This window comes from Chlorocebus sabaeus, chromosome 15 (assembly GCF_047675955.1).
Source record: "Chlorocebus sabaeus isolate Y175 chromosome 15, mChlSab1.0.hap1, whole genome shotgun sequence".
NCBI classification, from domain to species: Eukaryota; Metazoa; Chordata; class Mammalia; order Primates; family Cercopithecidae; genus Chlorocebus; species Chlorocebus sabaeus.
The window spans coordinates 3,183,835-3,210,293 of record NC_132918.1 but is presented as its reverse complement, the minus strand read 5'-3'; the positions used below and the strand labels follow the sequence as shown (position 1 = coordinate 3,210,293).

At 43.3% G+C, this 26,459-nt stretch overlaps 1 protein-coding gene and 1 long non-coding RNA gene across 12 annotated transcripts in view; one reads left to right on the top strand and one right to left on the bottom strand.

The window, feature by feature from the left end:
* Positions 1–19,578, bottom strand: part of DGKG (diacylglycerol kinase gamma) — a 227,318-nt gene extending 207,740 nt beyond the window's left edge. For 3 of the 11 annotated variants that reach the window (XR_012095538.1, XM_073023373.1, XM_037988478.2), the window contains exon 1: positions 18,551–19,567. The gene's annotated coding sequence lies outside the window, so the exon portion shown is untranslated. Of the gene's footprint in view, positions 1–18,550 lie in introns of all 11 variants that reach the window. The other 8 variants (XM_007971827.3, XM_073023374.1, XM_073023375.1 and 5 more) reach the window with 6 other exon arrangements.
* Positions 18,049–26,459, top strand: part of LOC140713462 (uncharacterized) — a 52,685-nt gene continuing 44,274 nt past the window's right edge. Inside the window, exon 1 of the long non-coding RNA XR_012095539.1 lies at positions 18,049–18,210. This is a non-coding gene — a long non-coding RNA (uncharacterized lncRNA). The remainder of the gene's footprint in view (positions 18,211–26,459) is intronic.

The following is a 26,459-nucleotide window of genomic DNA, read 5'->3' as shown; positions in this document are numbered from 1 at the left end:
TGCCTCCCAAAGTGCTGGGATTAGGTGTGAGCTACTGCACCTGGCCTATTCTTACTTTTATTATCAAAGAAAATGGAAGAAAACATATTCCACAAACTATCAACAGTGTAAGCATGATAGTAGTCTTAGCTAAGAATACAAATCATATTTTTAAATGATTTTAAAAGAAAAATCAAATATCATCTCATCCAACTATAATGACAATTAACATTTTGCTGTAAATTCTTTCTAGAATTTATCCATATATATGTAGGCATTTCTTTAAAAAAATTTCAAATTTGTTTTAGTTCTTTTTGTCTTTTTTTTTCACTTAGCAGTATATGGTGAGCATTATTTGGTGTTATTAAACATTCCTCTACATACAATGCTGTTTTCCCTGGTTACCTAGTATTTTATTGTGTAATTACACATAATTTATTGACAGTTCCCTCTGCTATTGTTCATCTTTAAAATCTATTTCTTACAACTCAAAACCACAATGAGATGCCATCTCATACCAGTCAGAATGGTTATTACTAAAAAGTTCAAAAAAACCAAAACAGATGCTAGTAAGGTTGTGGAGAAAAGGGAACACTTATACACTGTTGTTGGGAGTGTAAATTAGTTCAACCATTGTGGAAAGCAGTATGCAGATTCTTCAAAGAGCTAAAAGCAGAACTACCATTGGACCCAGCAATCCCATTACTGGGTATGTACCCAGAGGAATATAATTCATTTGCCCATAAAGACACATGTGTGCAAATGTTCATTGCAGCACTATTCACAATAGCAAAGAATCAACATAAATGCTCGTCAATGACAGATTGGGTAAAGAAAATGTGGTACATATACACCATGGAATACTGTGCTGTGATAAAAAGAACAAGATTATGTCTTTTGCGGGAACATGAACGGAGCTAGAGGCTGTGATCCTTAGCAAAGTAACGCAGGAACAGAAAACCAAATGCTGCATGTTCTCACTTACAAGTGGGAGCTAAATAATGAGAACTTGAAGAACTTACAAACACAAAGAAGGAAACAACAGACACTGGGGTCTACTTAAGTGGGGAGGATGGGAGGAAGGAGAGGAGCAGAAAAGATAACTATTGGGTACTGGGCTTAATACCTGAGTGATGAAATAATCTGTACAACAAACCCCCGTGACACAAGGTTACCTATGTAACAGACCTTTACATATATTCCTGAACCTAAAAGTTAAAAAATAAGTAAGTAAATAAAATTCATTTCTAACAGTTAGAAACTATGACTTTTACTATTTTTGCTTTGAGGAACCTGCTGAGGTTTTATCCATAACCTATAATTAATCTTTAATAACCATAATTAATCTTTATAAACGTTCCACGAGCCCTAGGAAAGAAATTTTATTATGTGTTTTGGGTATTACGCAGCATATAATTTTTTCAGTAGTATTCATTATATTACACAATTCCTGTATATATATTATGTTTGTTTACTTGATATGTGAAAGCCTGAGAGTGGTATTTGGAAATATTCCACTGCTATCGTGTTTCCATCAGTTTGGGGTGCAATATTAATTGACGTGTATATTTCCATGACCATTATATCTTCCCTGTGAATTTGATTCTTCACTTATAGAAAACAACGCTCATTGTATTATTTAATGATATATCAGTATCATGACTTCTGCTTTAGTTTTTGTGGCATCTCCCTGCTATACCTTTTCTCAGTGTGTTGATTTTTGCACGACACTTTGTTTTAAGGGCTCCTATGGTAAACAACATAAAGCTGAATTTTCATTTTTGATCCAATAAGAAAACTTTTATTAAAAATGAGTGATTTAGTTTACTTACGTTAATTGTTATAACTGAGGTGTTTGGTGTCTTCATTTTCACGCTCTATTTTATTATCATTTTAATGCTTCCTTGCTGTCTCCTTTGTTTAATTAATGTTTAGTTTGCTACATGGAGTTTGTTTTCTCAGACCCCTTGATTCAGAAGGTGGGTTATTGAAAACTCTATAACTGTTGTCTTCTAAATTTAAGCGTCAGGAATGAAATGACTCTCTCATAATTGAACCAAGGAATTCAGAATATTTTATTTTTACTGCCTCATCCTTTCAGACAAACACGTCTTTTCAGGCTTTAAAAATTATTATCTGGGTTTTTAGGCCCAAATTTATCTCAGAATTTTTTTGTATCAGTGCATATATGCTGTTTGAATACATTTTACTTTTGCATACAGTTTTTTTTTTGAGACGGAGTCTTGCTCTGTCGCCCAGGCTGGAGTGCAGTGGCCTGATCTCAGCTCACCACAACCTCCGCCTCACTGGTTCAAGCAATTCTCTGCCTCAGCTTCCCGAGTAGCTGGGATTACAGGTTCCTGCCACCACACCCAGTTAATTTTTGTATCTTTAATAGAGATGGGATTTCACCATCTTGGCCAGGCTAGTCTTGAACTCCTGACCTCCTGATCCACCGGCCTCGGCCTCCCAAAGTGCTGGGATTACAGGCATGAGCCACCGCCCCTCGCCTTGCATAGTTTTAAAACCTGATGTCCAAATTATTAGTTAGATGTCTTTTTTAATTGGCTTCAGTACTAGTTGCCTATCTTTTATACTATCACTTCCTTCACCCGCTTGGTTTGACTTTTGATAGAATACACAACTCATTAATTCCAGCTAGTGAATTTTAATTCTGCTGTTGTGCTTCTATTTCCTTGCAATAGGTCCATATTTCATTCATATCTTTGAATACTATTTTTCATTTTCATCTCAGCCTTATTCTTATTCTCTCTCTCTCTCTCTTTTTTTTTTTTTTTTTTTTTTTTAAGACGGAGTCTTGCTCTGTGGCCCAGGCTGGAGTGCAGTGCCGCAATCTCAGCTCACTGCCTGCAAGCTCCGCCTCCCGGGTTCTCGCCATTCTCCTACTTCAACCTCCCGAGTAGCTGGGACTACAGGCACCCACCACCACACCCAGCTAATTTTTTGTATATTTAGTAGAGACGGGGTTTCACCATGTTAGCCAGGATGGTCTTGATCTCCTAACCTTGTGATCCACCTGCCTCGGCCTCTCAAAGTGTTGGGATTATAGGCGTGAGCCACCGTGCCCGGCCCCCTCTTATTCTCTTTTGATTTGTAGAGACCATGCCTTTTAGTGCCCTCTTATGAAGATTCTAGTCTACTAAAGAATTTTTTTAGGCCCAGCTGGAGTATCTCATTTTCATTTCATATGCTATTATTTACTCCCTTATTTTACATTTCCTTTAATTCCTATATGTTTTACTCTTTATTCATTCTTAAAGAAGGAAGCATTTTATAAACTTGGTGCTTGTTAAATAACAGGTCTTTTTGGTCTTGTTCTCACTGAATGCTAAAATCAATAATGGTAAGTGGATGTATACAGGTCCTAGACTTACATCAAATTTGAAAAATAGATGATCCTAGTGTAACTATACTTCAGTTTTATTTGCCTGTTACTGCCAGAACAAGTTCCACATTTTTTGAAATGCGTCATAATTTTTTTTATGATGGGATCAAAATATCTCAATATTTCATAAACATTTTAATTTTTTTCATTTTTTAAATGTAAAGTACTATATATGTCCATTCCATCAAGTTCCTTATAGCCATAAAACACTGATTTGTTTTTGGCACTCAATTTGTTGAAGATTGATAGAGGTATGTTAGAGTTTCCCTCTGCAATTGTGTTTTGACAGTTTTATTTTACCATTTAATGGTTTTCGTATTAAATTCTACTTTTAGCTGTAGTTTAATACTAGTATCACCCTCCTTTCTTTTTGTTTGCATTTTCCTGACATATCTATGCCCTTTCATTTTTTATCCCTTTTCTCTCCCATTTGGTTTAAAACAGCATATATTTAGAATTGGGTTTTGACCAATATGCATTTTTTTTTGTCTTTTAATAGAAATGATTGGCCAGGCACGGTGGCTCACCCCTGTAATCCCAGCACTTTGAGAGGCTGAGGCAGGCAGATCACGAGGTCAGGAGATTGAGACCACCCTGGCTAACCAGTGAAACCCCGTCTTTACTAAAAATGCAAAAAATTAGCCAGGCGTGGTGGCGGGCGCCTATAGTCCCAGCTACTTGGGAGGCTGAGGCAGGAGAATCACTTGCACCCGGGAGGTGGAGGTTGCAGTGAGCCAAGATTGCAGCCACTGCACTCCAGCCTGGGTAACAGAGTGAGACTCTGACTAAAAAAACAAAAAACAAACAAACAAACAAACAAAAAAAGGAAATGATTAAACCATTCACACTTAATGTGGTATGTTTGATCTGGCTTCTATCATCTTATTTTATACTTTTTACATTAACATTTCCTTGCTATTTCCTTTTTAATATATATTTTTTTTCTTTTCTCTTTTTGAGGCAGAGTCTCACTGTGTTGCTCAAGCTGGAAGTGCAGTGGCACAATCTTGGCTCACTGCAACATCCGCCTCCTGGGTTCAAGTGTTCTCCTGCCTCAGCCTCCCGAACAGCTTGGATTATAGGCATCCACCACCACGCTAGGCTGATTTTTATATTTTTAGCAGAGACAGGGTTTCACCATGTCAGCCAGGCTGGTCTCAAACTCCTGACTCAAGTGATCCACCCACCTTGGCCTCCTGAAGGACTGGGATTGCAGGCATGAGACACCACGCCCAACCCTTTTTAAGTGTTCATTCTCGGTTATGATGTTCCAAATCTTCCTCCTAATTTTGAAGTTAAGCATGGTATTTCTAGTTTTATATTCATCTATTCTCTTCTTATTTAAAAATGTATTTAAACCTGTATTTTTCTGTGTCAACAATGAAACAGTATTCAATGTTTCCCACAGTACAAAATGAGACATTCAGCACATCAAAGTTTTTTGCCTTGAGTAATCTGAGTTTTTATCCCCAGATTATTATCATTAAGTTTCTTATGTATCTTCTTTGTTGAGAGTAATTTTTGACAGTTGCATTGTTTCCTGACTATATTAATAACATGTAAATACTAAGTCTATGTTTGTGTGGTTTTATTATTCACCCCACAGTTTTAAAATCACATCTCTTCCATTCCCAAGCTTTAATGTTAATTTCTCTGTTGACCAGAATAGTTTGAGTAAATACATTTTTTTGGTAAAGGATTTCAGTGGCCTACTTGCTGGGTACTTTCTTTTTTTTTTTTGTCTGAGAATATCTTTTTTTTTTTTTTTTTTTTTTTCTGTACAAATTACTGAATACAGAACTCTGGCTCATAATCTTTTTTTTTTTTTTTTTTTTTTGAGATTGGGTCCCACTGTTGCTCAGGCTGGAGTACAGTGCTGTGATCGCATCTCACTGCAGTCTCCACCTCTTGGGCTCAGGTGATCCTTCCACCTCAGCCTCCCGAGTAGCTGGGACTACAGGTGAGCATCACCATTCCTGGCTAATTTTTGTATTTCTAGTAGAGATGGGGTTTTGCCATATTGGTCAGGCTGATTTCAAACTCCTGGGCTCAAGTGACTGCCTGCCTTGGCCTCCCAAAGTGCTTGATTTATAGGCATGAGCTACAGCACCGATTGGCTCGTTATCTTACTACCCCAAAATTCCATGATCACACCTCAACTTCTTTCTTATATTTAGTGTTGCAGAATGTCTGACACTTGCTTATTTTTTCTTTGAAAATAAAACATTGTTTTTCTGTTTTCATACCAACAGATTTTTTTCTTATAATTAATAATTTTCACCAGAATATACTTTTAATTTTTCTTGGTACACATGAAGCATTTTGAACTAATGTCAGGAAAATATTTTTTTAACTTAAAAAATTCTTTAAATCTAAGTTCCGGGATACATGTGGAGAATATGCAGGTTTGTTACATAGGTACACACGTGCCATGGTAAATTAAAGTTTAAAAAAAAAAATATTACAGGCAGGTCTCACTCTGTCACTCAGGCTGGAGTGCCATGTGGTGATCTTGGCTTACTATAGCCTTGACCTTCTGGGCTTAAGCGATTCTTCTGCCTCAGCTGCCTGTATTTTTTATTATAACATCTTGTATTGTTTCTTTTCCTGGAAGTTCTGTATTTATATGTTTAATGTATTGAATAGTAGCCTCCCTTTTCCCCTCATTATTTTACTTTCATATTTTTTGTCAGAATTCTTGCTCGTCTTTAGCTTTCTGCATTGTTCCAATGTTTGTGCTTCCACTGCATGATTTTAATTCTGCAAAATATTTTTCATTTCAAAGCAGGCAAAGTTTCACAATCTCAGATTGCTCTCTTTCAGATTGCTCCATTTTGATAGTTCCTGCTATATCCTCTTAAATCTCTACAAATATAACTTGGAGATTTTTAAGTTTATGTTCTCTCTTTCTTTTTTTAGCATCTATTTTAAAGAGTGACATTAGCTTTGCATTCTTAGATGTCTCCCTCCTTTGGAACTGCTAGATATTGTTTTCATGAGCTTCACAAAATGAGTCCCATGGCCCCAGCACAAGGCACATCTGAGGGACCACTGGATGCATTTGATTGAGATGTGTTTCCCATTGCCTGCCTACCTAGCGTTCCTGTAGCTCTTGCCACTTTTTAAAGTTTTTTTACATGGCAAAATATGCATAACATAAAAGTTACCATTTAACCATCTTTAAGTGTACAGTTCAGTATCATTAAGTAACAGTTACATTGTTGTGCAACCATCGCCATCATCCATCCACAGAGCCTTTTTTTTTTTTTTTTCTTTGAGACAGGGTCTCACTGTGTTGCCCAGGCTGGAGTGCAGTGGTGCAATCACAGCTCACTGCAACCTCCACTTTCCAGGTTCAAGCGATTCTCGTGCCTCAGCCTCCCGAGTAGCTGGGATACAGGTGTGTGCCACTACGCCTGGTTAATTGTTGGTTTTTTTTTTTTTTTTTAAAAGTAGAGATGGGTTTTGTCATGTTGGCCAGGCTGGTCTTGAACTCCTGACCTCAGGTGACCCACCTGCATCGGCCTCCCAAAGTGCTGGGATTACAGGTATGAGCTACCATGCCCAGCCTTCCACAGAGCTTTTTCATCTTGCAAAACAAACTGTGGCATTAAATGATAAGTATCCATTCTTTCCCACCACCACACCCTGGCAGCTATCATTCTACTTTCTATCTCTATGAATTTGACTACTGTAAGTACTTCATATGAGTGGAATGTGCAGTATTTTTTCTTTTGTGACTGGATTATTTCATTTAGTGTAATGTTTTCAAGGTTGCATGTTGCAGTATGTGTCAGAATTTCATTCACATTTAAGGCTGAATAATATTTAATTGTATGCATTTACCACATTTTGTTTATCCAGTCATCCATAAGGGAACATTTAGGTCACTTTTACCTCTTAGCTATTGTGAAGAATGCTGTTATAAACATGGATGTACAAGTACCTCTTCATGTTCCTGCTTTCAATTTTGGGGGGTATGTACCTAGAGGTGTGATTGCTGATCATACAGTGATTCTATTTTCAATTTTTTGAGGACCCACTGTGCTGTTTTCCATAGTGGCCGTACCACTTCACGTTCCCATCAGCAGTGTACAAGAGTTCTAATTGCTCTACATTCTGCCAACACTTGTTATTTTCTGTTCTTTTAAAAAATATACATAATAGCTATCCTAATGGGTATGAAGTGGCATCTCATTGTGGTTTTGACTTACAGTTCCCTGATGATTCATGACGCTGAGCTACTTTTCATGTGCTTATTTGCTATTCATGTATCTTTTTTGGAGAAATGTCTTTCAAGTTCTTTATCAATTTTTGAATTGGGTTTTGTTGTTGTTGTTGCTGTTGTTTAGTTTTGGGAGTTCTCTATATATTCTGGACTTTAATTCTTTTTCAGATATGCGGTTTTCAAACATTTATTCCATTCTCTGCAGCCTCTGATGCTTTACCTTTGGAGATGTTAGTGGAATTCTAGGAGTACTTTTCATTTAATCTCCAGGCCAACTTTTCCTTTCATTCTGATGACTTACAGTTGGTTGGTCTTTCCCTCAACCACTGTTGTGAACACTCTTTATTATGGAATGTTTTCAAAACGTCTGACATGTGGATTATATTGGTATCCTTTGCTAGTTGTCAGTACTGTAACAAAAATACCCAAATATGTATATATTAATTTTGTTATTTCAATAAAAATCATGGAAGGTAAGAGTTAAATGTGTATGCTTCATTTTTCATTTTTAAGGCCTTATTTTTTGAAGGTGGTATCCCCGCACCATAATTACCCTAAGTACTGGTTAAAAATGCTGGTTCGAGGCCCCCTTCCCACACCTCTGGCTCAGAGTCTCTGAGGAGAGAGCCTTGGGATCCACATTTCATTACAAAAGAAATCTCTAGGAAGTTCTAATGCAAATGAAAATTAAAGAACTGCTCGGTTCAGTGGTGATGTGTTAGCAGTTAAAAGAGAAGGGAATGATCCCTTGGAACTAACCAAGGTTCACCAAGAAGTCATGGCGGGTGATTCTTACATCTCCTTGACAGGTACATTAGTTATATAACTCAGGGAAATGTGGTAGACAGTGGATGTACGTGCAGGAGACTTGACAAAGTTTTCATGAGCCTTGTAGGCACGAGGGAGAAATACTCACTGAATACAAAAACAGGGATAACATGCAAGCAAAACCATGGCTGGTGTGCAGACCCAGTTTCGGTTCTGACACCTTAAAGTAGTTTTTAGAGAAACTGTAATGCACACGTACGAGATTTACCAGAGGAGCTAAGCAATTAAAAGCTGTGTAATTTGAGAAATCACTGAATTTTTTGTTTAGCAATGGTTCTTAACTCTTCTGAATACTGGCGTAGTTGGTAGCATTAGGAGATGTAAAAAAGTGCTGAGGCCCAGGCTTTGACCCCAGACCAATTAACTTAGCATCTCTGGGAGTGGGACCTACAACTGGTGCTTTTCAAGGCTCCCCCCCCAGCCCTGGCAATGTTAATGTTAAGCAGAATTGAGAACCACTGGCTTAGAGAGAAAGACCCTGCTTACAAATTTGTGAGCTCTAATATGGAAGATGAGCATAAGTGTTTCTGTAAGCCACCACCCTGCTTGACCATGCACCTGGCAGAAGTGGACATTGGTCTGAGTCAATAAATGGCTGCTGGGACAGCTCAGTTGCCAAGCCCAGACTCTCAACGCTGTGAGACATTTCTTTCCATTATTAGATAGGCATGGACCTCATTGACATGGATCTTTCAGGTACTGGCAATACATTGATCAAGATACATGAAAATCAACTCTCCCCTGATCTCATGAGTTTTCACAGTTTCACCCACCACTTGCACTGAGGACGTCCTTATCTGGGCCTCTAGCCATGGAGCTCGTCTATCCAATTACGTGCCCATCTGGATGTCTCACTGAAACCTCAAAGTTAACATGCCCTGAACTGAACTCGTTACCCAACCCCACACCTGCTCTTGTTCCTAGATTCTCTTGGTCAATGAAACCACTATCCTCCCAGGTGTAGGAGCCTGGTGGCCACCTTTGGCTTCTCTGCCTCCCTCAGCCCCCTCACATACACTCAGTTACAAGTTCTTTCCCCCACTCCACCTGTACTGCCATTGGTTTAGTCTTCATCTGCCTGGAACTCCCTCAAAAGCCTCTCAGGGGCAGCCTCACTTTCCATCTTCTCTCCTTCCAAGACAGCAGCCTGAGAAGTTGCTCTAATGTTAAAATGTGGCCACGTCAGTCCCCACTTATGAGTTCTCAGTGCCCCTCTGCTCATCACTAGCTACAAGAAAAAAAATGCACACTTTAATGTGACAAATGAGACCCTCCATGGCCCAGCTCCTGTCCACATTTCCAGACTCATCTCCCATAACTTCCTGACTCACAGTTTTTGCTCCAGCAACACTGAAGTATAGACAACAAGAACTAGCTTTGCATATATGGTTCCCTTTACCTAGAATTTCTTACCCTCATTCCTTCACTTAACTTCACGCATCCTTTAAATTTCAGTTCAAGCTCATCTACTCGAGAGAGTATTACCTGATTTCCTAGGTCCAATACCTTCCCGGGCTGGGGATGTGACCCTCCCCTGACTCTCATCTAAAATTGACTCTGGCTGGGCATGGTGGCTTATTCCTGTAATCCCAGCACTTTGGGAGGTTAGGAGGGCGGATCACCAGAGGTCAGGAGTTCAAGACCAGCCTGAACATGGTGAAACCCCTTCTGTATTAAAAATACAAAAATTAGCAGATGTGGTGGCATGTGTCTGTAATCCCAGCTACTTGGGAGGTTGAGGCAGGAGAATTGCTTGAACCTGGGAGGCAGAGGTTGCAATGAACTGAGATTGCACCACTGCACTTCAGCCTGGGCGACAGAGCGAGACTCCATCTCAAAACTATATATATATATAGACACACACTCTGTTCCACTCAGCTCCTGGAAACCCAGTTGGTCCTATCCCCAGAAATGAGTCCTGTGACTAGCATGAAGTGGGTGTTGAGCACATATTTACTGATTGAATATTGGTTAAATGATGGAGCATTCTCAGGAGAGCATTGCTATGGTTTGCATAATTTAGGGATTAAAGAACAGTGTGGTCTTTGGGGCACAGTGGGACTTTTCCCCCTGTAGGAACATATGGCTACTGGCTTCCTAATAGTTGAGAAAGATCACTTTGTGATCATCCAGGCCTGCTGGACATGCTGGCATGAGAAAAGGGAGGAGACTGGCTTCCACCCGTGAATATCTTTATGTCAGGTTCTGGGGATCAGGAACATCCTTGTTGATGAGACTTTAGGATGGGGAGTTTGGGGGGCTAGATGAGAGTAACCATTTTGTGTGACTCCCAAGGAAGGGACACTCTGGCCTTATGGGAGTTGGAAAGAGCTTTCTCTAGCTTATTTACTTTAACCTCAAGGCAGGGGCATGAGGGAGCTGGTGAAGTACTATGAGCCACTGTTCCCAGAGCAGAGGGGCGGAGAAATGCAGCAGGAAATGGAAACATTTAGGCCAAAAACATTTCAAGTATTTCAGCATCTAAGGATCAAAGTGGCCTCACTGACCTTTGGCTACTTGGAACTTTCACCCCAGATCAGCCATCAGCAAAGTGAAAATTTGGTTTCTGTGTAGACGACACTGTTTATGCCCCAGGTGAGAAGAAAATTTCCTATGCAAACCACACAGAAAGAAGTGATGGACCCAAATGATTAACTGGGCAGGCAAGTCTGGGTTTTGTCAGCTGCTGTGTGGCCATTGAGTTTTTCTCTTCCATCCGTTTTCTTGCCACAGTAGACTTTTCTAGATGCCTCCATTTTTCACTTGGAGAACGAGAGCTCTTAAGCTCTTTCCTTCTTTTCTCTTACACGTCATGATTCCAGGAAAGAATCTTTAACTTTCACTGAAGCATCAGTGACTTAAGAGGCGAATTCCAAGAGGAGAAATGGATATTTTTGCAGGAAACAAAGCCTTAAGCTTCTTCAGAAAAGAAAGTGAAAAGAGGAGTTATGCCCTGGAGAAGACACTGGTCAGAGTGGCAAGACCCTGGCTCCTGTTCTGGCTGGGTAGCCCCAGGCAGGGCACTTCTTTTGATGGGGTTTCCTTCTTTCTCAGGATGAAGGCTTAGAACCAGATGCTCTCTTGGCTGTTTATCTGATCTCGTTTTCTATGATGCCAGAAATTCTTAGATCTGTCCCAAATTAATATATATCTCTTATCCTAATTGAATAACATCCCAGGGTGCTGAGACAGTGTGCAATTGAGGTAATTAGACCATGCTCCTTAATTTGTTCAGAATCATAGAGTAAAGAAGCCACTACTATCACCATCATCACCCTGCCCCCAACCACCATTATCATTGTCACCACTATCACCGCCACAACTATCACCACCACCATCAATGCCACCACCAACACCACTACCGTCAACTCCCCACACAACTACCATCACCACCGCCACCACCACCACCACTACCATCACCATGATCATCACCGCCACCACCACTACCATCACAACTACTGCTACCACCACCATCAACACCACTACCACCACCACGATCACCACCAATATTGTCACCCCCCACCACCACTACCATCACCACTATCACCACCACCACCAACACTACTCCCACCACCATGATCATCACCACCACCACCACTACCATCACGACTATTGCTACCACCACCACCATCAACACCACTACCACCACCACAATCATCATCACCACCAATATTGTCACCCCCCACCACCACTACCATCACCACTATCACCACCACCACCAACACTACTCCCACCACCATGATCATCACCACCACCACTACCATCACGACTATTGCTACCACCACCACCATCAACACCACTACCACCACCATGATCATCATCACCACAATTACTGTCACCCCCTACCACCACTACCATCACCACTATCACCACTGCCACTACCATCATCACCACTATCACCACCACCACCACCTTACCACCATTACCCACCACCACCACCACCACCACCATCACACCCCCCATCATCACCCCCACCATCACATTCCAACATCATCGCCTCCATCATCACTACCACCACCACCACCACAATAATCACCCCTATTACTGCCACCACTATTACCACCACCACCAACACCAGCATCACTATCCTACCACCACCATCATTACCCCCATTACCACCATCACCACCACCAGCACCAGCATCAGTGTCCTACCACCACCATCACCACCATTCCCACCATCATCACCACCACTACCATCACCTTCATGAGAAATAAAGTTCTACTTTTTAAAATGGGAAAATCTATAAAAATGTCTTAATTTGAGGGACTGATGTTAATTCCAGGAAACATTCTGGAATGGGATTTGGAATGAGCTTTTAGGATTGAAGCTGTGATTTCAAGGAACCAACATGGAATCACTGAAATTAGTTTATGTCAGACCAACAAAATTGCTTCTTTGACAAGATTATTGGACAGAAGATCGACGAAATACCAGTGATGAAGAATATTTGGACTTTATCAAGACCTTTGATAAGATTCCTCTAATAATGTTGAAAAAGAGGAAGAAATATGGGCTCAGTTGTAGTACAGAAAGCTGAATAAATTTTCTAAGTGCTGTTTAATTATTGAATTAGTATCTATGTTTAGGAAACATGCATGGAATGCCTCAGAATCCTATAGTGTTCATTATATTTATTGATGACTTAGATGAAGAGGTTGCGCTCATCAGATTCAGAGATGGTAGGAAGCTGGCTGAGAGGGCCAGTAAATACACTGGATGATAGAATCACGGCCAGAATTATTTGGGCAAGTTGGCAAGGCAGACTGAACTGAACAAGATAAAATGAGAAATAATGCACAGTCTCTATCTAGAGTGACTGTGAGGGAGTGTGGGCAAGTATGGGGTGAAGGCGAGCAGGTGGGCAATACAGTTCCAGTTCAAGAGCAAGTTTAAAAGAGAATTGGGTTACGTCAGGTGCTATTAAGCTCAACAGGTATCAATGGTATAGATTCATAATTAGACCTTAAAGAGTTTTAATAGAAATAGGAAATAGAATGAGGAGGTGGTAATTTCAGTCTTCTCCATGCTGATTAGGACTCCCTTGAAATTTTGCACTTTATTCTTTAAGAATAAAGAAATTAGAGAAAACTAGGACAAGAGTGATGATAATAATAGTGAGGGCACTGGAGCAAATGGCTCATGAGGTACGGTGGAGCAGTGAAAAGGGCATTGGCCAGGGAGTTGAGAGCCAAGTTACCCCATTAACGGGCTGCAAGATCTTGAGAGCTGGTTCAGGACTCCCTGAGGAGAAGCACAGACTATGGTGGTTGACTGGGTCTGCTCTTGTAGGTTTTGGTCCTCCAGTCAGGCCACACTATGGGTGGGTTCCTTTCTCCCTCCCTCACCCATCCAGGGACAGGTTCTCCTGAGACCCTGAGCAAAATTTTGCACTCTTGATATGTCGTTCAGAGTCATAAATTATACCCATTGTTTCTTTTGGAAAGCTTTCAAAAGTCCCCTTCCTCTGATTTCCCAGGAAACCACGATGGTGGCAATCCTCATCCACATCACCACACACAGCAGTTATTGAGGCAGAAATGAAAAAGGTCCAAGAAAAAAGAGAAGATAAATAAAGAGAAAAGGCTTTGAAATCATATAGACCTGAGTTTCAATCTCAGTCTCTCCTATCAGCTTTGTGACCACAGGAAAATTACTGAAACTTTCTGAGACTCAATTTCCTTATCTGTGAGATGGGGTTAATACCAGGTGTATAGTGACGTGAATATCAGGTGAAGCTATGCATGTACAAAACATAGCACAATGTGGGATGCAGAGTCGGGGCCCAATAAGTGCTATTGCTAATATTACCACAACATTTACTACCACCATCCCTCCTTTATCTTTCTCTCCCTCATCTCTTCTGGGCTAGGCACTGTGCTAGTGCTGAGGACACAGTGGAAAACAAGGCAGACAGAGACACACACTTTGCTTGCACCAAACTTACGCTCTAGCACAGTCCAGTTAAACTTTTTGCAATGATGGAAATCTTCTAAATGTGCATTCTCCAATATGGTAGCCAGAAGTCACATGCAGCATGTAAGCACTAGCAATGTGACTGATGTAACTGAGGAACTGAATTTTAAATTTCATTTAATATTAATGAACTAAAGTTAAACACGGGAATAGTCACATGTGAAAACAGACAGCACAGCTCTAGACACCTTTCAGGTACCTTTCTGGGACTGACTAGCCTGAGCAGAATAAGGTACACTGAAAGAAAAATGCACATAAAGCATCCAGTACAGGACCTGGAAAATCCTATTATTTGTTCATTCATCACCTTTAATTGTTGACTATGGATTGGCACTATCTCAGGTGCTGGGGATACAGAAAAGAATTAGACATGGTCTCTGCCTTCCGGGGGTTCATGGTTCAGTGGGAGATATGCAAATAAGCTACTTCACCATAGCGAGGTAAGCTTATGCACAGGTGCTGCAGATTCAGGAAGTCTCTAGGCTGGGCTTCCCTGAAGGATGTTTCAGGACCTGAGCTGAATCTTGCATAAGTTGATCTCAGAGTGGGAGCAACAACAGAATATATTCCAGGGCCACTAAACCCACTGCTGGTGGCAGAGGTGGCTTGGAGATCAATGAGGCTCTAGGAACAACTCGTAGTTAGGGCCAATTTGTTTTCTTCTAACCCGTGTGTGTGTGTGTGTGTGTGTGTGTGTGTGTGTGTGTGTTGTATTGCCTAATTCAATCTCTCTTCTTCCAGCCACACTTTGTTTCTACCTGGGGACTTTCTTTTAAATGATGGGCATAACCCTTATTTTTAAATTTTTTAATTACTATTAATAGTTACTAGCCGTGATTTTTTTTTTTTTTTTAGTCAGACGAACTCTGTTACTTATAAAGTGACATCAGCTCTCACTGTGGTTTGGCTGTGGAATTCTGATACTTGGTACAAATAACAACTCTTTGAATATGGCCAGTGTGTGAAGAAGTTGTTGCTGATGGGTTAAGCTTGCTGAATCTGGCTGTGATCATGATGCGCGTTCATAGGGGTGAGGTTGCTATAATTACTTGTATGGAGAAGTGGGACATTATACACCTTTACATATTTTACATGATGGTTTGATTTGTTCAAAGTTAGTGTGTGACATTTAGCTAGAGAATTCTGCAGCTGATACTTGCTCACATAAAAACAGGTATAGCTTTATGTTGTATGGTTTCCAGAATCCCTCCTGAGTGTGTAAAGCAGGGTGCTATGTGTGATTCCTTCTTCCATGAGACTGAAGAATGCTCATGTGACGTGGCTTTGGTCGTATGAGGCCTTGGCCCATCTGAATTCCTAAAGGTCATCTGCTTTAACTATGGCTGAGTTGCTTCTGGTAAATGGAATCGTAAATTAGTGTACCCTTTTTGAAATGTGGCTTCTCATAGATACTGTGAGCCTTAAAACATTCATGCCCTTTAGCCTGGTGATCTATTTCTAGGAATCTATCCAAAGGAAGTAATGGGAAATGTGTGCAGTAAAGACTTTGCCCAGAGTTATTTGTAGTTGCTAAAGACAGGAAGCAACTTAAATAACTGACAGTGTAATAACATGCAGCCAGGAAAACAATGTTCATGAAAGGTCTTTTGCTACAACACTAACTCAGAAGAAAAGCAGAGAAACAATAGCTACAGAGGCTGAGCAACCATACTTTTGAGTCAGACAACCTGGATTTGAATCTCGATTCTGCCACGTACTAGCCCTGTAACTTGGACAAGTCACCTGAACCGTTAGAACCCTAGAAAAATGCAACCCTAGAAAAATGGGATTGATAATAATAGTATTCACCCCAGAGGGCCTTCTGAGGATTAAAGGACATAATGCATACAAAATTTAACAGCATGCAAAGCATACTTCTTAGGCACCCAGTAAATGCTGGCTCTGTATGGATTGTATGATTTCAAGGCATAAAAATAGATGGAAAGGAAATATACCGGTATATTAATAGTGTGGGATGGGAGTGGTAGGATCAAGGGTGATTGATTTGTTCTTTGCATACTTTTCAACTTCCCAATATTTTGGCAATGAACATGAAATACTTTTATACCAAAAGAGTACATTATAATGATGTAATACAATAAGATAGACATCATAAAAGTTTTAAAGTTTCACCACAAAGAAAGGGTACTTCCCCACCCTTTTCTCCCTTCTCTTCCAGGGGAGGAGGTGGGGTCAGCATCCACCAACTCCCGTCAGTAGGAGAGGGAACAGTTGCTGGCTTCTGGGTTCTTTCCTCGCAGAGGCTCACACATGCACAGCCTTGGCCTCTGGGAGTGTCCGGGTTGGAGGGATCCTTGCCATCTGTTGATGGTGCTGCCTGAGGACTTGGAGAGGTTGGGGGAGCTGGAATAGATGACCTTAGCAGTTACTCCCATCTCTGAGAGTCTAGATTTCAAGACACGCAGATGTTTATCGTTTTCTCCCCATGTCTTGGTTGATCTGAACCAACCACTACATACAATTCTAAGCTAGGAAAGATTCATCTACTAGCTTTCCACTCTAAAGCCCCTCCCAGAAAAATACCTGTAGTAATACCTATAGTGCTGGCTGTAAACGTTAAGTGGGGTGATTGGCAAAAAAGACATAGATCAGGAGTACGACAGGGAAGTTAGCTTAGTTGCAGCCGCTTTATTTAAGGAGTATAATTTATATTCGGACTGGAATCTCCAGCAAATGTAGCCTTTTAATATGACAAACAGTGAAGTACTTTCCTATGTCAGACACATGCCTGGAATGAGAGGGACATAAAACATAAAGGGGTGTGTGTCTGTGCCTGGGTTCATGACCAAACCTCGACATTTGCCCTCTATGATCTAATTTCCTTCACTGACAACCAGGGTGCCCTGTGTGCCAGCAAGTGGCTCTGCCAGCTGTATTTTACAGACAGAGAAACCCAAGCACCAAAATAACAAAGTTGATTCCCCCATCAAGACCAGGGGTCAGTTTCCAGTCCTGTGTCCTGACCGCTGTCTCTCATCATGACACCCCCGGTGTTCACCTCCAGATCCAAAGTGTTGTCCCCCAAGCTCCCGAAATAAAGGAATGACAAACAGCCCTCCCAGGCCCTCCTCCCCACAGAGAGGTCATCGTATGCTAATGAAGTCCGAGGAGGTAGCGGCGCAGCGCGGGAGAGCGCGCCCACGGGTTCACAGCGCTCCCGGGCACCACTGCGGCGCAGCCACAAATCGCCTGGCGCTGCAGCAGACCCTCCCGCCGCGGGGGGCGACTAGGGGAGGGGTCTCGACCGCCGCCCTGAGTTCCGCAGCTGGATCCCTCTAATCTGGGAGGTGGTTCTAGCTCTGGTCCCACGCTTTCCACTGCAGTGATGGTGGGGATGGGGGCAGCACTCAAATCACCTGTAGGGCTTTTTAGAACTCCACAGCCCCTTCCCCTAATTCTATTCCACTAGTTCAAAAGAAGAAAATCTCAGGCTAGGCAAGGGGAGGAGGACCGGTGGAGTCTGCGAAGGCACCACAGGTGACTCTGGGTACGCACCCCTCAGCACAGAAACACACACAGAAACATCTTGTGACTCTGAGACTACACAGATCAACCTTAGATTCTCTTCCTGACCCTTCCCTCCTTTATTCTCTGAGGTGTCCGTGTTCTCTTCAGCTTCGCTTTAAGTCGCCCTGCCCGGGGGCTTTGTGGAGTGCTCCCAAAGTCCTAGAACCCCGCGGGACGGTCGGAGGCTTCGGCGGCCAGACATTAGGAAAAACAGCCCCTGCTTCTCGGACTGCCTGGAGCGCGAACTGGATATCAAGGAGCCAAGGTAAGACCAGAAGGAGGAAATCCGACCAGTTGCTTTCGCAAACTGCCTGGAGAAAGGCCGCCTCCCACCCGCACAGCTTTGAGGCTTGAGGGGCCTCGCAGTCGCAGGGAGAGCCGAGCCCCACCCTGTGCCTTCCCCAAGCCTGCACCCCTCGAGCGGGGCATCCCTTCCTGCAGAGCTTTGTGGCAGGTGGAACTGTCGGCGTGGGCGCCGTGGCTTCGGCTGCAGCCCCTTCCCTGGCCGCGGGACCAGCTCCCCGCTTTGCCCTCCTTTTCCAAGTTGCTGCACCGGGCGCTCCCTGAGCCGGGGACCCCCTGCACCGCGCCGGCCGCCGTCTTACCTCACCAGGCAACACTTGGTTGCGCGGTGGCCCGGGGCGCTCCTTCCTCACGGTTTATTCCCTTACTTGGGAGGAAAGAGGAACCGAGAGACAGAAGGGGGACCGAAGCTGGCGTCTGGGCGTCTTCCCGCCCGCGCAGCCCTCTCGGAGGAGGGGGATGCAGCCCGAGTGGGTGCTGCGGAGACCAGGAGGCCAGGCTGTGGTTGGCAGCGCCGGGGTCTTCACCCTGTGCTCGGGGTTCCGCAGCTCCAAAGCCGTCTATCTCCGTGGCCCGCTACTACGGCACTGCGGCTCTGTGCCCTGCCCCTCGCAGCCTGGCAAGTCCAGCTGCCACTCTTACTGCGGAGCCCTGCCCCCGGGCGCAGAGCCCGCCCCCGCCACACACACCGGCGCGCGCGCGTACACACACGGCACACACAGACACGCGCGCCCACACATGCACACGCGTGCGCACACACGAACGTGGATCCGCTCAATGGGAACCTGACCCCTTTGGCGCAACTTGGGCGCGGGCATCTTTAGGACGCTTTTTTACTGTCAGGGCTTTGGTTTGGGAGGAGGAGTTACAGGCTTAGGGGTGTGGAGAGTATGCAACAGTGGTGGGTACCAGAGAGCACCTGACCCCGGAGGCGAAGGATAACTTTAATAAACACCGACTGGGCGTTTCCTTTTCTCAACTCTGGTCAAGGTTCCCGTAATATCCAGACCAAATCGAAGAAAAAATAAAAATATAAAATCAACAAGTTCTCTTTGTTTCCCAGGAACTCAGTATCTCTAGGCTCCAAATCACCGGCTCTGTCCAGAGGGATGTTTCTGACAGCCTTGACTTCGGTGGCAGTGGATTGGTGGCCGTTCAACTTGAAAAGGTTTTCTCCTTGTAGCCCGGTGGAGACTGGCACAGCCTGCCTGAGCTGGACTCTGATGGATGGGTCGGGTGTCCGGGGGTGTTTAATTCCCATTCTCCTTTGCTTTTAGGTGACCTTGGACAGTATTCCTGCAGAGCAAATAGATCCCTTCTTTTTTAAAAATGTAGAATAGCACAGAAAAGAGGCTGGGGGTGAGGGGGGGAATAGGGGAGCTACATTGGCCGAGGCACTGTGACTTGTTGCTTCTCTTTCCATGACGTGCATGTCCACGTGGGGGGTGATGGTGGTGGTGACACTATTTCAGGCATGTCACACAGCAGGATGACTTCTGTCCATTTCACACCACATTTAGAGTCATTAGGAGTTTAGACTGTCATCTTTAAAATATGTGGAGTTTACTCATTTCCACAGCCGAGAATTCTTTTCTGCTAGTGGGCAGTGAAGGTCCCTGGACCAGCACTGTAGCCAAGAAAAGCTTTCTGCAGAGTGTGGAGGCGCCGAGGGGCTCTGGGTGTCTGCGCATTTGGGGAAGAAGCCTGAAATATGAATGTCAAACAACCCTGACGACTGTGTTGGGTGGTGTTCATACTGGGCTATCTGCAGGCAGGCTGGTGAGACAGATGAGAAACAGAGCTGAGAGATCTCCTCGAGTTTCCACACAGTGATGAAGGCAGAGTTGATACAAGAACCCGGTGTTTGCTACTCCTCTTATCCTCCGGGTCTTATCCATTCTATCACCCTGGGTCGGTTCTCCAAGTTCCCTTCAGCTAGACTGAAATAATCTTGGTGAGGGTGCCTTCAAAGTTCTTCCTTTTTCCTTTCTTGTTTCCTTTTCAGTCACTGACTCATTCATTTTACAGCTATTTATTAAACTCCCACTCTGTCTTCAGGTGCTTCCCCGTAACTCCAGTTCTGGGCCTTACTTGGGAGGAAAGAGGAACTGAGAGACAGAAAGGACTTAGAACTGTCCTCCTCCCTGGAAGAGGGGAGCCCTGAGCACAGGTTTCTTGTATGTATTTTCACTGTGCTAGGTTGCGCGGGTGTGGAAGACACAATCCTTGCTTTTTTTGACTGCATGCTCAATGGAGGAAAATGAACATACATGTCACAAGAAAAACATTCTGGCTGTCTATTCTTAACTCCTTCTAAAGAAGGCTAAACTGAAGGAGACTCTGTGTTTGGCTGAGCAACGTAATGGACTTGGGGTACATGTTTGCAAGTAGGAGTTAGGACAATATTGAGTTGTTCTGCTTATTAGGACAGGAAGGAAACAAGTTGAATGGAACAAATGGGGAAGACATGCAGAGACTGAGTGTGGAGCCTCAGCTTGGTTGACAGCACACTGGGGAAGGGTAATGAGAGGGGAGGAGTTCTGAGGACAGGGTTGCCAAACAACTTTCCTGAGAGCAGGCAACAGGGTTGCCAAGTTGTCCAGGGATTTGGACAGGGGAGAAGCTTGCAAAGATTGGTAAGTAGTTTGCTGTGGGGTGAGCTATGAAAGCCCCTGGTCCTATGAAAGAAATCATTCGTAAAGTCAATATTGTTCACCAATTTGTTTGCAAATGGATTCCTTTGGGATCAAGATGGAGCCAAATGATGCATCTGGGTTGCTGCAGGATGAGTTCAGAGAAGCCTGTGTGGACTGAGTTACATGCTAATAACATGGAGGAAAAGGTGGTAATAGAGGCTGAAGCAATGTGGAAGGCAAAGAGGGATGGGGTGGGAAGAAGCACCAAGCACAGTTAGTGCTAATAGAGGCATCATGGAGGACGTAGGGTTTGGGATCGAATTTTAAAGGGGAATAGAGATCTCACGCAAAGATCAATAGGACAAGGGCAATCTAGGCTGGGAGAAAGCAAAAGCAGAGAAGTAGGACAATTCATGGTGAGTTCTGGGTCTTCCCAGCGGAAGAAAGGAAGGATGGGACAGTATTGTGGGAGTCTCCAAATGCTCTTCCAGGAGCATAGACCTCGGGTTCCATAGTGAGAAGCTATGGCAGGTGTGGATTTTTTGTTGTTTGTTTTTGACGGGAAATGAGCTGGGAAGCAAGCTGGGAAGTAACTGATGCCGGCTTTCCCAAGGTAGGCCTTCCCCATCCGAATGGAGCACTGTGGGGAGGGAGTCCTTGGTGCTGCTTTCACGAGGAGCCAGAGCCTAGGTGGCTTATGTGGTTCGCTGCACAGGGCACCCAGCTAAGGGGCTGAAATCCAGCTCACGCCCCACTTGCCCAGTCACACAACATGTCGGGGTTGTGTCTGGCAGGGTCATCTCTGCCTGGAGAGAGAGATGCCTTTTCTCTAATTTGCATGAGCTGACAGAGGCCTTGTAACTGAGTTCTTTACTTGAAAAGGTAGAAGCTACAGTGAAACAAGTGAGGATTTATTGGGCCTTTGCTGTATGTGCAAACATAAGGTAAAGCAGAAAGAGTCTTGAGGTCAGGACTATCTGTGAGTCTGAGCGTGTCTCTGCTCTGTGGTGACACCCTGAGACATACTATAGGATACAGAGGAGGAAGCTTAGTGCCTCCCCTCAAAGATTTTGCAATCCGTGTCAGTTATAAAACAAACGTTCCTCTGGGTTAAGAAACAATGAATGACAGTATGGAATCAAGTGCCAAATTGTACAGGGCAGATTCTCAGGGCTTGAGAAAGGAGACCTCCTCTGGGCTGAAAGAGTCAAGGCGAGCTTCATGGAGGAGGAGGGTTTGGCAGTGAAGCATGTATATGTTGGTTCTCAGCCAGAGAAAAGACCATTGAACATAGAGCCGGAGGAAAGGAAGCTGGGGGCTTCTGAGCATGGATTTTTAGCCCCCACAGCCACCCTAATGCCATTCCCAGTTGTAGCCCAAGCGCTGTGATGAGTCACCCTTGTTTCTGAGAGACGGGACGTTTTTGGATGTTTAACTGGTTCAACACTTTACATTCCCTGAGACTTCAATGTTGGCAGCTCACACTCACCATGTTGCTCTGGGAACACATCATCCAAGCCAGCAGCTGATGCCTGATCTCCATTGCCAAGGCAAAGCGAGGGCTGAGTCAGGTACCTGTGTCTGGAAATTTTTAGTCCCACTGTCTCTGACAAGCTGAGTGAACAGCACTTGACAGTTGGAGCATAGCTGAGTTCAGGGTCACCAACCGCAAGGTGGGCTGGGGTTGGGGGTTCTGCTTGCCTTTTTAGGCCTCACTTTTCTCATGTACAGAACACAAAGGATTATACCAGATTATCTCTAAGCTGTCTTCCACCTAATATTTTATGATCTCATAATTAATAGGATCTTTCAGTGTTATCAAGCAATGACAGGATGGGAACAGATATTAGCCAAGTCCTAACCTTAACTTTCCTCTTGGCTTTGACTGTGGAGGCTGTGATGGAATGAGACTGTGGTTTGGAAACAGGAGAACCAGGAGCTCCTGGTCACAGTTCTGCCATGAACGGAATTTGGGATCCAGCCCTGGGAATGTAGGCAGGTGATTCCCTCAGTTCAGTTTTCTTCTTAGTAAAATAAGAAGGCTGGAAATGGTCCCCACAACCCTTTCTGGCACTGTACTAGCAACTAAACAACTTTTAAGTACTGCCCCCTTGCCTGGGTGGAGCCCCTCCACAAGGCAAGCTGGGAAAATTCTCACAATATCAACTGATAAGCTTGAAGAAAACACAAAGGAAAAGCCATGGGGTTCAGAATAATAAACAGATCATTTAGAATTAGATGGAGTCGAAAGAGCTAGATCTAAGTCTCTAAGCCCCAATTTCCTCTTCTACAAAGTGGGGATAGTAATACATGCATCTCAGGGCAATGATTAAATGAAGAAGCTTATTTGAAAATGTTTTAGAAGTGCCATGCAAAAGTGTAAAATATAGTTATTGAAGATAGTCTGTTTCCTTAAGGTAGTCTATTTTTTAAAGCTTAATTATGACACTGCTTGCTAATGTGTCTGCTTCCTAAGAAACAGCAATTCAGGTCAGCAACTCTGTCTACATGCTCCTAAATATAGTCATATTTTAACATGAAAGGAGCGGGCGGACTTCAGGACTACCAGAGTGCACATCTGTCCCCTGTCTGGAATTCTACAGTGTCACTGGAGTTGCCCACAGTGGATTTCCCAGGAACTTTGATTGTGTTTACTTGACAGTGAAGGAGACACCTACCCATCCAAGATCCTGCTTTGATGATTGCCTATCAGGAGACAGATGGTGGAAAGAGGGGAAGGAGGTGTGAGTGAGTAGGGAGAAAAAAGGAGGCTTTCTTCTTTCTGTTATATTTTGGGCAAAGGATGTTAAACTTTATGCTTTAATGAGCTTGTAAAAAGGCTAATTTGGGTTCACTACATTACTCCAGGTCTGTTTTCTGCTATGTCTGGTCATAGCAGAAATTCTGTGGAATTCTTCACTGTGGTCCCTGGAGGGGAAGCTTTTCATGGGGAACCCTGGGAAGAGCCACAGAGAGGAAAAGGTTCTAACTCCCTAAATGACCATTTGCTTCAAAGCCTGCCCAGCCCACAAAACTTTTGAAAGGATCAGTCTATTTTTAGAAATCCTGGTCATTCTTTATCTCCCATTAACCAATCTGGGGGGATAAAATGTCACCACATGTTAGCAATTGAAGGAGCCCCAAGTACCAACACCTCTCATCCGTTCTTCCCATTTGCTGCTGCCGGAGTAACTTCTGAGAGTTTAGACCCCAAAGTCCTCTCTTTGTTCAAAAGCCTTCAAAGCCTCAGAGCCCTCATCCACAAAATGGACATAATAATACTTAGGCATAGGCTTTTATGGAAGATAGAAGAAATATTTATAAACAGTCTACAATAGGATTGGTCACATGGTAGGTTCTGGATGAATGGAATTATTGTTATCACTGCCTTAAATAGAGAGAAATAGAGAGTCCCTAAAATGGCATTCAGGGCCCTCCATGAAGTGGTCCCAGCTCACTCATCCACTTGCACGTCCGGTAAGCTTTCCAAGGACACGGTGTGCAGGCTGCCCGGCTTCGTCTTCCAAACACACCTTGCACCTGCCCCCTCCCTGTCCTGCTCAGGCTACTCCCACAGCTGGGAGAACTGCCTTTTTTCTCTCTCTTGCTTCTTCTATAGTGCCTTTTAAATCCACCCAGTTGAAGTTAATTATTCTCTCTCCTGTACTTCCATTGAAACTTGTTTATAATTTATTCCAGTACTTACAACAGACTGCCTTGTATTACAATTACTTGTATATGCTTCATACCCGTTGTCCCGCCCTATCCATGGAACAGCAATTTATCCTCCTTAGACTACATCTTAATTGTTTTTCTATCACCCACAGAGTATTGCACATAGTAGGGAATCAATCATATGAAACTGAATATAAAGAAGACAGCTACATGTCCCTGTTGGCTCTGAAATTCTACAATTACAGGAAGGCTTATTCCCATTTTCAAATCTTGCTAAAGAGCTTCCTCTCACTGAGCACCTATCATGAGCCAGGCACTATTCAGACTTGGACATTAACCCTCCCAAGAGCCCTGTGAGGAGAGAACCACAATCCTCACTTTACACAGAGGCGGGTGGCTGGGAATCTCCCAGCCTGTTGGTGGTGGAGGCAATATTAGAAACCAGAAGCCACAGTGTGCTGTGCACTTCCTCTAAGAGAGCTTCTCTCACACTGAACTTGCCTTAATTTTCATTCTACAGCACTTGTCAACAAATTGAACTGTACTCTATAAAACTGGCTTATTGTTGCTTGGCTATATTTTTTTATGTCTTTGTCTTGATTCTCCGAGTGTATTTTAATATAGTTGCAGGGCAACACAATAATAGAAATAAATACACATTTATCAAGCATTTATAATGTATTTAGCACTTTATACACACACATCCTATGAAGATGTTATGAATCCCAACCCATGGGGAGTTTCACTGGGGTAGCTGCTACTGGCAGGAGGTTACTACCTGCGAGGGCAGTACTCAGGGCAGAGACTATTTTTCCACCCTACAACAATTTTTGGTTATTTCAACCACCCACATGCTGGCTGCATCTCAACCCTCAATGTTTGTTGAATGAGTGATAGGATCTCTTTAATCTCTCACCCATGCTGTTTACCCTGAATCCCTGACTCTATACATAGCCTGTGGAGTGACAGGTCATTACTTGCCCTCTTCTCCCACTGGAGAAGGAATTGGAAGAATGAGAGAGGAGGCATCGTTCTGTACCAAACAGACAGAGGCAGTCTCAGGAGATGAGACTTCAGCCCAGGTAGAAGTGATGTGGCATCTCTTCTGGGCTAGCCGTTCTTTAGACGCGGTCCTCACATCGGTTGGGTCAGACTTTCCCAAGTGCTTGTTAAAATGCATATTCCTGGGCTCTACCCAGACCCAGCGAATATGCCTCCCTAGAGGGAGAGACTAGAAATCTACATTTGGAACAAGCCCTGCAGGTGATTCATCCAGGCCCTGAAGTCTGAGCAGGACGGCCTGGTTTAAGCATCTCCTCAGGTATCCCTTTCAACCTCAGCAGCTACTGCAAATACAACGTGCTTTTTTCTCAAGTAAAAGCATTCATAATAAATAAAAAAGAAACCATTTAAAATTTCATTTTATTGCTTCCAAGTATTGCTCCTTGTCCAAAAGTTACAGTGTAGTTTGACCCATTCCATATGTCTATTTTATGATGTGTAAAAGAAAAGGGTGATTCCACAGTATAGCTTTAGTGCTTCCTATTATTTTCCTTTGCAAATCTCTTGAGTTGGAGCTATGCTGTCAGTTACTGTTCTAAGCACAGTTCTATGAGAAAGTGTATTCTGAATTTCAAACAATAATTTCATAAATAGACTTTCAGAATACAACATGTTCCTATGTAGGGAACTGCCTGTATTTTAACGTTTTCGTAGTTATTTGTTCCTGAGAAAAAGATTTTTACAATTGGGGCCCTACAAGGATGTAGACTGGGGGGGCTCTGAATTTTTCCAAATCACCGTCTCACAGACCTCTGGCTAGTGTCATAACTTACTTTATTCCGTAAATAATTTCTAGATGTTTCTGGGAGCTTTGCCAATTAGGGATATATAAATTAGA